General features: G+C 41.3%; 1 protein-coding gene across 2 annotated transcripts in view; it reads left to right on the top strand.

The window, feature by feature from the left end:
• The window catches only part of Tafa2 (TAFA chemokine like family member 2), a 453,279-nt gene that overhangs the window by 73,356 nt on the left and 363,350 nt on the right, over window positions 1-16,573 (top strand). The window lies entirely within an intron of this gene.

Genomic DNA, 16,573 nt, shown 5'->3' with positions numbered 1-16,573 from the left:
ACCTTGGGCATGATTAGCGCCAACTGTGTGGGTATATGATCTAAATGGTCTCACAGGGTTCCATGCTTAGAAGGACTGTGAGAAGATCTACTTGGTTGGTTTCCTGCGTTGGTGGCCATTTAAAAAGCCAGGTTTCCTGCTGGGCGGTGGTGGCGCACGCCTTTAATCCCAGCACTCGGGAGGCAGAGCCAGGCGGATCTCTGTGAGTTCGAGGCCAGCCTGGGCTACCAAGTGAGTTCCAGGAAAGGCACAAAGCTACACAGAGAAATCTTGTCTCAAAAAACCAAAAAAAAAAAAAAAAAAAAGCCAGGTTTCCTACAAACAACCTGCTGGCTTCCCATGATGCAGAGCCTGCTACATTTGGGGAAAAAAAAATTAAATTTAAAATTTAATTAAAAAGTTTAAGGCTTTGAACATGAGACCCCTGCCTTTTCACTTTACATGGGGCGTTTTAAAGAACGTAGGTAGTGCTGGGATGGTATCTTGGTTAACTGTCGGGGGCATCTAGTTGTTCGGAGAGAGGAGGTGACTTTGCCATGCACGACACTGAAAAACAAAACCAGATTCTTGCCTGAGTTCTTCCATACAGCCATCCTGAGGCTCTGTATTACAGAATACTAGCCTGTCTTAACAGAAAAAAAATAGAGATCATAATATAGGGATTTCCAGGTTTTGAAGAACTGAGACCAATATCCTTTCCTTTTTAGTGCTTTGATGGTTTGTTTTAGATCAATTGAACCATCATCTTTTATAATAAGAACCAAATCAATTAAACGGGCAGTAACATTTCCTTTTAACAGGAATCAATGCCATTTCCAGTTTGATGTATAAGTTACATTTCTATTATGTTTAGTAAATGCGCAATATGTTTTGTGATTTTAGGGTTTTTTGGTACGCGTGTAACCCCAGTATTTTCCATACCATGAGGTTGAGTAGTAAGTATATTTCAGTGTTCTTACCAACAGTTTTGTTCTCCATTCCCTCAGTGATATTAATTAGTTAACTGCTTTCTCTTTATTCAGAAACCTTACTTCAGGACCTTACATAATCTGTGATCATTCATTTGCAATTGATTCCAGAAAAAAATATATATGTACATCTGCACTTATTTCTTATAGATGTTTTCTTCTGAGCAGTTTTATATCATTATCTCTGTGGGTTCTGTGTCTCTCTGAGTCTCTGAACTCAACTATTCTACTACAGATAGGAACAAACCGCAAAAACCAAGTTTTTTTTTTGTAGGAGTATCTTCAAAACCTATTATCTTCATTTTTAATGGTCGACTCACGTGCTGATTCTTTGCTTTTTAAAAACGTTAATTTAGCTGATTATTGAGTTTAAATTTTAATTGGTAAACAGGAGAAACTTAAGTTCCCCAGATGTCAGTTCTGCAGAGATGCATGTTGTACGGCTTCAGAGCCAGCAGAGGGCGCCCAAGTTCATGAACAAATTTCAGGCGCTGTTTTGATGCCTGAACTAGAAATTCAATGTGAAAAGTGGTTTTGAGGGTGTGGGATGAGGGAGATCAGGCTATGTGGGAAGAGAGATATGGAGAGAGAGGGGGGTAGTGAGTGAGTGAGTGAGCGGGTAAGTGAGGGACAGAGAGAGAGAGAGACAGAGAGATGGAGATAGATAGACAGAGGCCGAGAGACAGAGACAGGCAGAGAGGTGGGGGTAACAGAAAGCACCAAAGCAGAAAAGGTTAACAATTCCCGTTTTAAGAGGCACTTGAAGTGTGTTGAAGATATATTACACCTCCTGAAGGGGAATGACAGAATTGATGGAGAGAAGCATCTGATTTTTCAGAGCTCAAGAAAGTACTTCAGTGCTAAATTCATAAAACAAGTTTCCTGTTTTACTTGTCCAGTTCTTTCTTTAAAACTTTTCCAATGGAATCTTTATACATGTCCATTTCTGGCGATTTTATATATATTATCATTCTGGCGATTAAATATATATATAATACATATTAAGATAATATACATATGTATTTAAGACAATTATCCAGTAAAAGCACTTTTCCTCCCTCCCCTGAGACCATTGCCACACAGGCTCACACACTGTGTGTGTTTCTGTGTGAGGGAGAAGTATAGCGGTGAGTGTTTACTCAATAGATCCATCAGTGAATCCATCAATTGTCCAAAGAGTGGTTATGAAAATATTAGCGTGCGCGCGCGCTCTCTCTCTCTCTCTGTGTTCAGGGGAATGCACAAGGGGAGTCAGATCTACCTTCTGCGATCCACGAACTTCGGTGCGCCAGTGTGAACAGTTGTGTTTGGAACACATTAGGCGGTTGAGTGGTGGGCAGTGGCTCGGTGTATGCAGAGCAAACATCACGTGACTGCTCAGAGACGCGCTGCACAGACAAACCCTTGAGGTCGGAAAAGCCTAGGAAGGCTTTAAGGATAAGATGGGCTGGACGTGACTGGGTTCAAGCACTAGAAAAGGAAAGGAGAGAGAGAGAGAGAGAGAGAGAGAGAGAGAGAGAGAGAGAGAGAGAGAGAGAAGGGAGAGTGTTTTTGAATGGAGAGGAAACATAAGAAAGGTGGGGAGAACACACTAGTTTGGTATTTGGTGGGTTGCCACATAATATGATATACAGCATACCCCTAAGTGGCACCAATTCCATGCAACCCACGCGAATGTTGCCTCTGGATGTACCCAGCACCTTGGAAGATGTTTCCTAACCACCGTGCTCTATAACTGTGCCTCTGTTGTAGGGCTTCATGACAAAGCAGTCATCACAGAGGGCACAGGCTGGACTGTGTAAGGCAGCCTAGATTGGAGATAGCTGTGTGACCTAGTATAAAGTTATTGGCCTCTCCGTTCCTTATTTCCCTCACTTATAAGATGGCATGGTAATGATAGTCCCAAGAGCGAGAACTTGTGAAGCTTAAACAAGACAAAACGGTGTCTACTTCAGAGTGTCTCGAGCCCCCTGAGCCTGAATGGTAACTTATTCCTGTCAAGTGAGGGTGTCACCAACTCGAAGCAGACACTGCATTTTCACGTGCAGAAATGTTATATTGGATTTTCAGTTGTGAAAGTCTTGGGTTTCTTCTGGACCTCTCTGTCTATTAGTGAAGAAAGATGTGGTGGGTCATATGGTTTAAGACTGTGCTGACCTCACGGCTGATGATTGACATGAATCATATTGCACAGTCTCCCTGTCTCAGCGGATGATGATCATTTCAGAAAAAGTGATGCTCGCTTGGGAATCTAATGATGCTGCCTGTGTTTGCAGCAACTCCAATTTTTTTGGGCTGCGTTGGACCATGGACAGAATATAAGCTCCAGAGGCATGGGGTCACAGCTGCCTTTGTCTCTTATCTCACATACATGCCTGGCATCCGCTCTTGTTTCAAATGACTGGCTAGGTTAATGACTGAGTGAAGGAACGGTTTTGAACATCATCTTGTCATTTTTGTATACATTCGTTGGGAGTCCTATCTCTAGCCAAGGTAAACCAGATTGTCTGGGGACATGTGTCATTAAATATCTTCCCTAGTGACCTGTCATGACCATCAGATGAGAATGAACTGCGTTTTAGACTAGTTTACAATTTAAAAACACTCTCTTGCACAGAATACGATTCCCTACAGCATCCACGTGAACTCACTGCTATTTCTTTCAACTGTTAATTTATTAAGTATCTCTAGAGTTAATGGGTTGACTCAGTTTCTGTGCTGGTTGGTTTGTTGGCACCACATGTGGGAAGAGCAGACCTCATCTGAAGAGCTGCCTCCTTGAGATTGGCCAGTGAGTTTGTCCATGGGGACATTTTCTTGTTGAATAATTGATGTGGGAGTGTGCAGACCTCCATGGGCACTGCCACTCCTAGATACGAGTCCCTGGCTGTGTAAGAAAGCAGGCTGAGCAAGCCAAGAATGCAATCTATCAAGTAGTGTTTCTTCATGGTCTCTGCTTCAGGTCCTACCTTATCCTTCGCTCTGTGATGGGTCATGATATGGATGTGTAAGTCAAATAAACCCTTTCCTCCTGAAGTTAGTTTTGGCCAGTGTTTTATCATAGCAACAAAAAAGCAAACCAGAACAGTACTCCATGTGCATTACCATGGATGCGGGGTTTGATCCGAGTTCCTTTGCCTGCTAGTGAAATAGTTTTCGCCTAATATTTTTGTGGCACCATATTTCCTTCTATAATTGTCTTGAAAGATTTGTGATTACATTCTTTCCCCGCGAAGGAAAAAGCCTTTCTAAATTTCTCACATTGGTGTATTTTGGCGTAAGAGATCAAGAAGGAGTTACTTCAGAAGAAACCAGGGCTGTGATGCTGAATGGGATTTAAAAGTAGGAGAGGAGAGAGAGAGAGGGAGAGCTGGAACTTCTGGGTACTCATAAAATTGGTCATAGATCCACTGGCAGTGGGAGCCTGGATAGACTACTACAGTGTTGTGAGTGGGCTGATTAAAGACATCGGGGTAGAGAAAACAGACAGAATGGGGAGAGATTGGGAAGTATAAGACCTAAGTGGACGTTTAAAATACCATCACTTCATGGAGCACTCCTTCCTTATGTTTCTGAGGCAGCTGCAAACCCAAGACTCACTTGCACTAGTTTTCCTGTCATGGCTGTCTGTGCTAGAATGGTGTCTCACTGTATATACTACAGAAGGGGCTTGAAAAGATTCTCCTGTGTTTTCTCCTCACCCTCTGCTCCCCCCACCCTCCGTCTCTTGGTTGGGGAGAGAATCATTTGCTTGATATGATAACACATTTCATCGTCTGTTTTGCCATCTCTCAGAGCATGCTTGGAAATAGACTTCACACCAATGTAGACGACTATTTCTAATCTAGATTTCTTATATCATCTAATTATTAAATGGATACTTTAAAAAGAAAGCCGAGAATGCCTATTTAACGAGGCCATTGAAACGCATGTGCTTAGTAATCACTAACAGAACTGTGATATTTTCGGTGACTTCTGTTATATAATGTTGTACCCAGATGCATTTTTTAAATTACTGATTATACTGCAGGTCAAAGTTTGCCCTGCAATGCTCTTCTGAGTTGTGTCTTAAAATTGCTGTTATGCTCAGACCCAAGTTTTGCTCTGTGTAGTGTCTAGCGCCATGCCTTGGCAGGAGTAGACATTGAATAGATTTTTGTTAAATGGCTTCCAAGTCAAGCCTCCTAACTTTTTGCATAGATGAGAAGTAATTGAATGATGAGGCTAGCAAAGAGAAATGAAAGCTCCTCTGATGTAGTGGATTTTGGCCATTCACCCACTTTGGGTATGGCATTCCTTACTTATCCATAAGGTAGAGATTGGTTTAACTGCATTTTAAAGCAGTGTTCAAAATAATTGATATAAGAATGATTGTTAAACAAATTAAGCCACAGTAGAAATTCCAAAATAGAAATAGATTCAGATATGTGGAGAAATGATTGCATTTGTCTGTCATTATATGTTCTTTCTCTTTCTGTTGCAGTTAATCCAAAAGATTCCTCAGTATGACTTGGTAGGGGAGTTGGGAGTATTCAGGGTTAGGGAAATCACCTTCACGCTTTTCCTCTTTTAAAACAACTATTATTACTATAGTTTTAAAGATTTTATTTTGAGCTTTATTATAAAAACTTTATTATAAAAAAAGCACACCAAAAGTAACTAGACCCAAAGACCCTGTATATTACCCTGTAATGTGTAGACAGATAGTTTTACTTTTACTTACTCAATTTTATTTTATGTGCATGTTCCTGCATGCATGTAAACATACTTCATGCTTATCTGGTGCTTATAGAAGCCAGAAGAGGACATCAGATTTTTAGGGACAGTAGTTACAGGTGATTGAGAGCCAGTATATAGGTTCTGGGAACTGAACCCAGGTCCTCTGCAAGAACAGAAAGGGATCTTAACTGCTAGGCCATCTTTCCAGCTTCTGTTTTTAGTTTTGAAAATTAAGTGTGTGTGTGTGTGTGTGTGTGTGTGTGTGTGTGTGTGTGTGTCTGTCTGTCTGTCTGTCTGTCTGTCTGTCTGTCCGTCTGTCCGTGTCTGTGTATGTTTGTGAATGTGAATACTTCCAGAAAAAGGCATTGATCCCCTGAAACTAGAGCTTCAAGTGGCTGTGAGCCTTGGGGCTTGGGTGTTGGGAACTGAGCTCCAGTCTTCTACAAGAGCAGTGCACGCTTCTAACCTCTGAGCCTTCTCTGTAGATGCTTCTTACTGTATTGTATGAAATTAGCAACTTAAGTCACTACTGTGCAAGGTTTACTTTCATTTAGAAAAACAACACATGAGTAGTTAGAATTTTATTGAATTTTTAGAGGTGGGAGGCCATTTTTATGAGAATCATGTAATAGCAACTTCCTGGAACTCACGTTCAATGCTTAAAGAATAAATGGTTCATTGACTGTCTAGGAATGTATGCAACAATGTCCTTATCTCTCATCCTGTACAGTAAGTGACTCAAGATAGATCAAAGATTTAAATGTCAAAAGCAAAACTTGAGACACTTAGTGGAAAGCACAGGTAAATGTATTTTGGAGATGAGAGTAGGGAACTATGTCTTGTATGAGGAATAAAATATGTTGATTATAAAATATGTACATTTTATCGCATCAATGTTAAGAACTTTAGTTAATCTAGAAAGTGTTCTAAGGAAAAGAGAAGTCCTGTCACAGCTACAAAATTGACAAAAGGCTGGTGTCAACCATGCAATTGTCACCCATGAGTCAGTCTGAGAAACGAACAACTTCATTCACAGACATTTCACAGAAGAAGAAACTGGTATAGTCAGCAAACACAAAGAAAAGCTCAACATGATGAGTCAAAATTGATTAGTGATCACAGAAAAGCAAATAAAGATGTGGATATCACTTTAAAGTCTTATTTTGGCAAAGATTTACAAGCCCAGTAGCATCAACTGTTGGAGAGGATAGAGGCCATTTCTCATTTCTGGTCAAAATGCAAATTGGTGCCACCATTTTAGAAGCCATTAAACGTTGTGGCAAAAGTGGCTTCTCATATATCTTGTGACTCAGAAATTCTGCTCTAGGCATCCGATAACTCTCATTTTGTAGGACAGAAAGTCATGTGAGAGCAAAGAGGGGGGTATGGGAGGGGTTAGAGGGAGGGAAAGGAAAGGGGGAGGTGATGTAGTTATAATTTCAAAATAGAAAAATATTTTAAAAATGGATAAATAACTTCATTGAAGTGGGGGAGTACAGTTACCAGTGGTGAGAGTATGTTGTGAACAAGATTTATGACTAATCCTGTGTTGTGTACTTCCGGTACAGAGAGGGAAAACGTTCTTCCAAACTGTGAAGGAAATTTAGTGTGTGGCTATATGCTAATAACTGACATGGCAGGCTGTATTCTGTTTCTGTCTTTATATTGTCTACTCATGCAGTTTTAGATGATCAGCTACATGAAAAACATTTTAGGGCTAATGAGATGGCTCAGCGGGTAGAGGCCTCTGCTGCCTAAATTGGTAGCCTGAGTTCAATCTCCAGGAAGGTGTCTGACATTGCCCCCTTGACCTCCACATGCATGCATGCTTTCATACACACATGGGCACACGAATGTGAACCCACATATATCACACCCTAAAAAAGTAAAAAAAAACAAAAAACAAAAAAACACCTCACTCTTAGATTACATGCATCTATCATATGACATGGAAGTATAGGAATAGTTCATTTTGTTATTGAATAAAACTATGTCACTTATTTTCTAAAGAGAAAGTCCATGTTTATAAACACTTAAAGCCCATAAAGACACTCGAGACATTTGAAGCATTGAACATTTAAAAAACCGGGCTAAATATATCTCTTAGAAACATGTGGGGTCTTGGACTAAATATTCTGAGTCAGCAGTAGAATTTCAGATCTAAATACTGAATATCCGAAATGCACTTCCTAAAATGTACAGCGTTTGGTATTTTGAAAACAGAATTATAAGTATTTTGTTCTAGAATTGCAAAACAAAACCTATTGTGAATTACTGCAAATGGAATACAATATAAATATAGTGGGAGTGGATAGAAAACCCAAGCAAACAGAGAAGCTAGTCAGTTGTACGATTTCAGCTTACAAAGCGAATAGACAGTCTTCAGGATTTGAATATGCTAGTTTGTGACGGAACCTTGATGCTCACTCATATGTGTTTTGGTTTGCCAAGGCTGCCATAACAAAACACTATAGAATGGGCGACAGTGGACAGCAGATACTTATTTTCTCGAAATTCTGGAGGCTAGAAGCCCAAGATGAGACCTCAAAGCCCACACCCACAGTGACATACTTCCTCCAACAAAGCCACACCCACTTCAATAAGGCCACACCTCCTAATACTGCCACTCCCTGTGAGCTTATGGGGGTCAATTGCATTCAAACTACCATAATAATCTTACTTGCTTCTCTTTTGAATTTGGAATTAAAATAGGAAATAGCTATATTATAGATAAAGATTTATTTAACAGAAGTTGATTTTGAGAAAATATTTTAAAAGAGAGCTGTTACATTTATTTTAGGAGTTAGCCTCAGCCTAAATAACAAAAATCATATTTTAATTAATCCATAATGGGTTCAAATATTTTTTAATTGTATAGAACCTATGAATTGATATGCTGCCCAATTAGGGCCTATGGCAAATTAGTAACAAAAATAACATTTTTTTTTTTGGAGAAATCTCTGGACCCTCTTAATATGGTGGTTTGAATGAGAATGGCCTTCATCTATCAACTCATATATTTGAATACTAGGACCCCAGTTAGTGGGGCCAGTTGGGAAGCATGATGGGATGTGACCTTGTGGCAGGAGGTCTTTCTCTGAGGGTGGGTTTTGAGGTTTCACAAGGCTTGCATCATTCCTGGTTGTAGGATATGAGTTGTTAGCTGCTGCTCCAGCACCATGTCTGCCTGTCTGGTGCTGTACTCCCTGCTATGATGGTTCTGGAGTCTAACCCTCTGAAACTGTAAGCCCCAAATTCAATTCTTTATAAGTTCTAAGAGCTAGTTAGTAATAAGCCTGAGCTATGGGTCGAGCATTTATAATTGAGTCTCCGTGTGTCGGTTATTTGGGAACTGGCAGGCAGGAAAGAAAAGGTCTGCCTACAATAAGTTGCTTTGTTCATGGTGTTTTACCACAACAATAGAAACGTTCACTGAGACAATGTTATAAATTATACTAAGAAGAGCAACCTCTGCAATTTTGACAAAGCTTCTTTATGTACATATGCCTGAGACTATAAATGATGGTCCATATCATAGGCTTTAGGTCTAGGTAGACTCTAGTTCATAGTACATATCTGAACTTGAAGGATGTACCTTGCGTATCTGAAAAGAGGGAATATCACAGCCGGGCGGTGGTGGTGCACGCCTTTAATCCCAGCACTCGGGAGGCAGAGGCAGGCGGATCTCTGTGAGTTCGAGGCCAGCCTGGGCTACCAAGTGAGTTCCAGGAAAGGTGCAAAGCTACACAGAGAAACCCTGTCTCGAAAAACCAAAAAAAAAAAAAAAAAAAAAAAAAAAAAAAAAAAAAAAAAAAGAGGGAATATCACACCCACAAGGGCTAAAAAGGCAGTTCTGTGAGGAAGAGCACTTGTTCAGGTGGAGGATTTGGATTTGGTTCCCAGGACCACATGGATTCTCCCAACTGTCTGTAACTCTGGTTCTAGGGGATCGGATGCCCTCTATGATCTCTGAGGGTACCAGGCACACACATGATGAAACCACGTTACATAAGCAAAGTACTCATATACAAAATACAATAAATATATTAAAAAAATAAAAATACAACCCGCAGCCTGGTTGAGGACTTTAATCTAAGCACACAATTGTTGTGCTTGGCAATCGAATTAATTTTTATTATTGCTGAAAGTTTTTACTAATTGGAGGTTTTGAATAGCTTGACCCATGTTCTGTAATGTTTTGCTTGGTTTCTTTAACAAAATATCTTCAATTGTTGAGCCATTATGGATTTTTGAATTCCTAAATAATTCAATTTTCTTAAACACATTAGAAAATAATGTGTGCATGATAAATGCCTTCATGTGGAAAATGGATTACAAAGCCTGGCAAACAAACAAAAAAATGAAGGAAGGAAAGACAGTAAGTGTGAATGTGTTTTTTCTTTCGTTTGTATATAGGCGCTTTGCATTCGCGTGTCTTTCTGTGTACCAGGTACATGTCTGCTGCCCATAGTGGCCAGAAGAGGACATAGGATCCCCTGGAACTGGAGTCACAGATGGTCATGAGCCACCATGTGGGTGCTGGGAATTGAACCAGGTCCCCTGGAAGATCCGCCAGTGCTCTTAACTGCTGAGCCATCTCTCCAACCCTAAAGTTTTGTTTTTGGAGCTGGGAAGCAAACCCAGGTCCTCCTGCGCCTGGAAACACTGTGACCGAAGTTTTTCTTGGGCTGTGAATAAAGACTTTAGACCCTTTCACAGCTTCTGTTTTTTGTTTTTTGTTTTTCCCTGAGACAGGGTTTCTCTGTGCAGCTTTGGTGCCTGTCCTGGATCCTACTCAGTAGACCAGGCTGGCCTGGAACTCACAGAGATCCGCCTGCCTCTGCCTCCTACGAGTGCTCGGATTAAAGACGTGCACCACCACCACCCGGCTTCTTTCACAGCTTCTGAAGGACCATAGGAAAAAGAGAAGATAATTCTAATGGTCTCTGGCAAGGACTGATGATGACATTAAAATTTAGTATTTGTCTTCCTTAGTGTAATTCTTGTTTTAGTTTTCCGGGGAATTTTTTAACTCAAATGAAACACAAAACTGCTGTCACTGAGTGAGTGAGGAGGCCATCACTGTGAATGTACACTGAGGAAAATACAGAGGCAGAAGGGCTAAAAGGTCCGGGCTCATCCGGAGAAAATGATTCTTCTATTGGTTTCCTTGTTTAGTTTCTTTCAATGCCAATCTTCCTTAAGAAAGCCATCTCAGGCCTGCCTGCTGGGCTTAGGGGTGGCATGTTCCACTGGTCTAGGCCAGTGACCCTCAGCTTGTTGGGGGGGCGTCAAATGACCCTTTCACAGGGGTCACATCAGATAAGCTACATATCAGATGTTTAGACCATGACTCATAACAGTAGCAAAATTACACTTATGAAGTAGCAACCGAATAATTTTACGGTCGGGGGAAGACCACGACAGGAGAAGCTGTATTAAGGGGTTGGTATAAGAAGTAATGCCTTTGATGAGGAGTGGTAGATTTACTAAGCTGTGGATTTAAGGATGAGACGTAGAATGTCCTGAGCAAATCTGCGACTTGTTTAGCAGAGGGGCAGGACTGGATTCTTTCCTGAGGCCCATGACCTCCCCAGCCCTGGGAAGCTGGCCAGGTGTCCAGGACCAGGCATGATTTCACTCCTGTTGAGTGGACCTTAAATCCAATTAGATAGCTGTTGGTTTTTACCCATAGGTGAGTGCGACTTAGGGCACCCTTATGCATATATCTCACCATGCTGGTAATTGTGGATCTGAGGCTGGAGCTGGTTATGTCCGTTTAATTGCTTTTCTCCCTCAGCAACCTGCATTCGCTGGTACCTTGGAAGCTGGAATGAATAAAAGAGGCTTTCAGGTCAGATCCAGCACTAATAATCCAGGTCCTGTGTTCTGAGTGTGCAGTGTCTTCAGCAGTAGGGGCCAATCTTCAACCTCGGAGAGGTTGCCAAGGGCAGTAGCAGAACCCTGTATTGTTCTGAGAGTCACTTGGACTAGGCTGAGCGACCAATTGAAGGGAGGTTTCTCATGCTGCTTGGCACTGGCTTTTTTTGTTGTTGTTGTTAGTTTGTGGTAGTTGTGGGGATAACTTACATGATCATATATACATAGATTCACACACGTGCATTCACATACATATGCACATGCTTTATTGGGGAGCATTGTCAGACTAAGTGGTACAACTTACACACACACACATTTATATGTGTTGTGTATAGTTGCAGGTAAATATATCACCTCCTACATCTAAGGCTTAGGGGACACGGAGGATCAGGGGGTAAAAAGACTGTATGAGTCAGAATACCAGGAAACAGCCTCTCCTAGAAATGGCTGTCTCTCCAAACGTGGCCATTTCAACAGACTTGCTAACACGGAAGGAGGAAAGTCTCATAGGGATCTGCCTCTACATGAGGAACTATGGGCAGCTGAAGATGGCTGAGAGGGAGAATTAGCGTCTCCCAGGGATAAGTCCCCCTAATTGGTTACCTAGCACAATATGGTCAGCCCTGAAGTCCACACAGGCAACAAAAGTGGACTCAGCAGGTTACATGTATATATCTGTGCATACTCACACATGCATTCATATGTGACAATAATAATCAAAGACAAAGAGGTCATCCATTTAAGGGGGGGACATGGAAGGAGTTGGAGGGAGGAGACTTGGGAGGGGCTGGATGGAGGGAAGGAAAGAGGGAAGTGATGTAATTGGCATGTATATACACATAATATATGTATAATGTATATATAAAAGGTACATATAATGTATGTATAATGTATATATAGTACATATAATGTATATATATTGCATGTATGAAATGTACATATTATATATGTATACACATTATATATATATATACACACACACACATACACATTATATATGTGAAAGCCATCTTGGTGTTGGAGAGATGACTCCATGGTTAAGAGCACTTGCTACTCAGGCAGAGGGTTGTTTCCTCAGCACCCAGGGCAGCTCATAAACTCCTGTTAGTCTAGTTCTATTGAAGTGAACACCTTTTTCTGGCCTTCAGGGGACATCAGGCACTCATGTGGGGCCCTCCTCTACCCCTCACCCCCAAATACATACATACATGTAGGCCAACACTCATAAAAATAAGTAAAATATTTTCAAAAACCAAGTTCATCTTAGCTCAATGTCTATTTGTCAGAATTCTAAACAAAAATATCTAATACAAACTTAAACTTTAGGTGCTTTAAACCAAAATAAACAGATTAAAATTAAGAAAACATAGCCTTAATGATCCTGTAGTAGTCACGATTTCCTTTTTATTTTAATTAATTAATTAATTAATTAATTATTTTGGTTTTTCGAGACAGGGTTTCTCTGTGTAGCTTTGCTCCTTTCCTGGAACTCACTTGGTAGCCCAGGCTGGCCTCGAACTCACAGAGATCCACCTGCCTCTGCCTCCCAAGTGCTGAGATTAACGGCGTGCGCCACCACCGCCCAGCTCTTTCCTTTTTATTTTGACGTAGGATTTCTTTTCTCCCCCTCTATCCTCACAGCTTTATTAACTCTTGATTCTACCTCTTTTTTTTTATTTTCTGTCAACTCACAAATTTTTTGGAAGTTGCTTGCATGCACTTCCTGTTTTTATTTTTGTTAGGTTATATTATTTCCTTCTTGGGTCTCTGAGGGAGTTGTAGATTAGTTAGATATAGTTGAAGGTTAGTTAGTTATAGTTAAAGATTAATTACGATAGAAAGTGAATTAGATACATTTTGGAATTATCAAAATAGGACAGATAAGGGAATTATTTTACTGATTTGTGAAATACAAATGGACTAGACATCGTTTACATATTTGTTACTTATATGTATGTATATAGTTATTGTACTTTTGTATATAGTTTTTCTTTTGTTAGTTATAACCTTTTGCTTTTTTCTTTTTATTAAAATAGAAAAGGGGGAAAAAAAATCCTACCTATTTTCCAAAGTTGAAAAGTAACCCCGCTTGCTTTTTAATTTTTATTACTGTAATTCCCAAGGCCAGACCAGGGTGGGTTTTAACAGGATCAGAATAGGAAAGCAGAAAATCAGTGTCTGAAGAACACTAAGAAAGCAGGCCTCCCTCCCGGGGGCGTTTTCTCTTGATCTTTGCGGAAGTGCTGATGGAGAGGTGGTGCAGGAGGGCTGGGCTTTCTCTCCTCTGCTGGAGTCAAAGGGAAGTGGCCGTCCTGGGGGAACAGAACAGGGCCACAGGAAGACACAGCGCCCACACGAGTCTCTCAGTGGCTGGCAGCGAAGCTATGGTCACTTTTAATTTGCGGAGGGGCGAAGAAGGCAGCTGTCCACCCAGTGGGGTCTTAGGGGCAAGTGTTGGGGAAGCAGCCTCTGCTCATGGAGATGAAAGGAGAGCACACTAAAGGGAGGCTTGCGCTTGTTCCTTGGCTTCTCAGGAAGTTGGTGGGATGCCGTCATTGGTGTAAACTCGTCAGACTTGACAGTGTAGAAATTTAGGAATTTGAAGCATCCCGTCCCCTTCTGCCTCTCTCTTCCCAGACAGCAGAAACTTTTGAGGTACTGTGAAGGCCTAGACTTAGCTTTATAGGCTCTCCCTTAGGGAAAGGGCCAGCATCTCAGACCACCTGCTGTACTCAGTTCTGGAAAGGACCTCAGGAATGTGCCATGACAACTGGAACGGACACAGAGCAGCATCCTCCTGCAGACATCCTGTCTGCAGTTTATGGCCCTTGAAGACATCTAGATAATCCTGCTGAGCAGTCCAGATAATCCTGTTCATCGGGTTGTGGTTCGACGCCAAAAGTCTAACCCATTGGTTTCAAATGTGGTTTCGCGCCCAAAGTCTAGACCAATAGCTTCAAAAAAATCACCTTGCCCCATACCCCTTCTACCCAATCCCAGGTTGCCAATTCCCAGCTTATGTTTTTTTCCCTATAAAAACCCTCTACACCTGGGCTTGTGGCTACCGTCACATTTCCTTCCATCTGCCGTGTGGTGGCCCAGGTTGAACCTGAATAAAAGGACCCTTATGTGCTTGCATTAGAAACCAGCGCCTTGGGTGGTCTCTGGGGGTTTCGAGAAAGGGGTACAACAATAATCTGCACTGGGGACTCATGTATTTTCATCAAATCATTCTTCTTTTCTTTATTTTTAATCACAATATTTAGTATGAACTAAGATTATGCCTACTTTTCATTTAATAGGGACACCTTCATAGACCTAGTGTGAGCACAACTAATGGCAGCGTCCTCTGAATGGCTCCCTTTGGGGGTTGTCCTCTAAAGGGCTCGCTTGAAAACATTCCTCTCTGCAGCATCGCTTCTGACTTCTGGTGGTTTTGCTTTATTTGACTATTGATTGGTATTGCACACCCCTCTTAATGCTAACATTAGATGATGCTTTGTCAGAGCTCTTGGTGGAAAACCGCGGTATATAGGTAGAAAGCTCATTAAAGAGTTTGAACGGCGTGTCTGGAATGCGCCATCAGCCAATGGCGCGCCCAACTGTAGGATTATTTGGAATTTTGGTACGTTGACTCACTTAGCTGATCTCTGCTGTGCGCTTCTCATTTTGTCAGGTGACATGCATTATTTAGACAAGCGCAGAATGCTCCCTTGTACTCAATATAATACATTTTTAATGGCTAATGATTATATAGATAATCTCATACAAGGGAGCAAATTGTTTCCCTTTGGTTATCATTATAAATTTAACTTCTAAACAAATTAAAAATGAAATCGTCATCCCTGTCACATGGGCAGGAAAACAAAGGCTTATTAAGAATTTGCTTTTCCCCTGGTGAACTGTATTATCAATAATCATTGTAGCCCATAATGTATGCGGTTTGGCATGGCATATTAATTTGTGCTGATTTGTTGGTGGAGGAACCATTACCATTTTAGGTTAGCTCTTTTTGCTTTTTTTCCCCTCTCTTAGGGACTTGCAGTAGTCACATGCCCTCTGTAAAAGAGTTTGCATTATGATAATCACACTGACCGATGTGGAGTAAAAAGCTCATAAAAATTAAAAATAAGAGGCTGAGTTCTTCCTGTTACAAAGAAAGCAACATTTCCTCCCTCAGTCTTTTAGTCTCTACCTCAGAGAACGTATAATTGTAAGTACTTTCTCCTGTCTTTGAAATGTTTATTAATCCTTTTGGGTCCTTTGTCAGCTTTAGGATTTAGGGATGTCTTCCTCCAGGGTCTGGAAGCCATCCCTTTGAAATATAAGCCTCAAGGGAGACAGCATCCCAGACTCCGAGTTTCTCTGGGAGCATAGGCATCTAAACAGAGCCAAGAAACCCCAAGGGGCAGGGCTTATTCAAATTCCAAGGCCCTTTCCTGTCACTGAGATATGAGAAGCTTGGCTCTGCTCCCAATAAAGCCAGTTAGCTCAGTGGTTCTCTACCTAGGGGCCACACAGGGGTCACCTAAGACTACCGGAAATATTTATGCTGGTATTCCTAACAGGAGTAAAATGACAGTTATGAAGTAGCAATGAAAATAATTTTATGGTTGGAGGTCACCACAATCATACAGTGAAGAACTGTATTGAGGGGCTGTGGCAATAGGAAGGTTGAGGACCACTGGGTTATCTAATGCAAATGGCCACCCCAGTCACCAGGTACATTTGGGAAGAAATGTGTGTGACAAGTGGTGCAGCCGGGCTTCTTACTTGAGGACTTATTATTATTATTATTATTTAAGTTTGATTTTTTTAAAATTTATTTTACAACACCATTCAGTTCAACATAATAGTCACAGATTCCCCTGTTCTCCCCCTCTCGCCCCCCCTCTCCCTCCCCCCAGCCCATCCCCCATTCCCACCTCCTCCAGATCAAGGTCTCCCCCGAGGACCGGGGTCGACCTGGTAGACTCAGTTGAGGACTTATTATTGCTTATCTTGAA

The sequence above is a fragment of the Peromyscus maniculatus genome, chromosome 18, assembly GCF_049852395.1.
Source record: "Peromyscus maniculatus bairdii isolate BWxNUB_F1_BW_parent chromosome 18, HU_Pman_BW_mat_3.1, whole genome shotgun sequence".
Taxonomy (NCBI): Eukaryota; Metazoa; Chordata; class Mammalia; order Rodentia; family Cricetidae; genus Peromyscus; species Peromyscus maniculatus.
The sequence above is the reverse complement of the archived record's forward strand: the minus strand, read 5'-3'. Positions and strand labels throughout refer to the sequence as shown.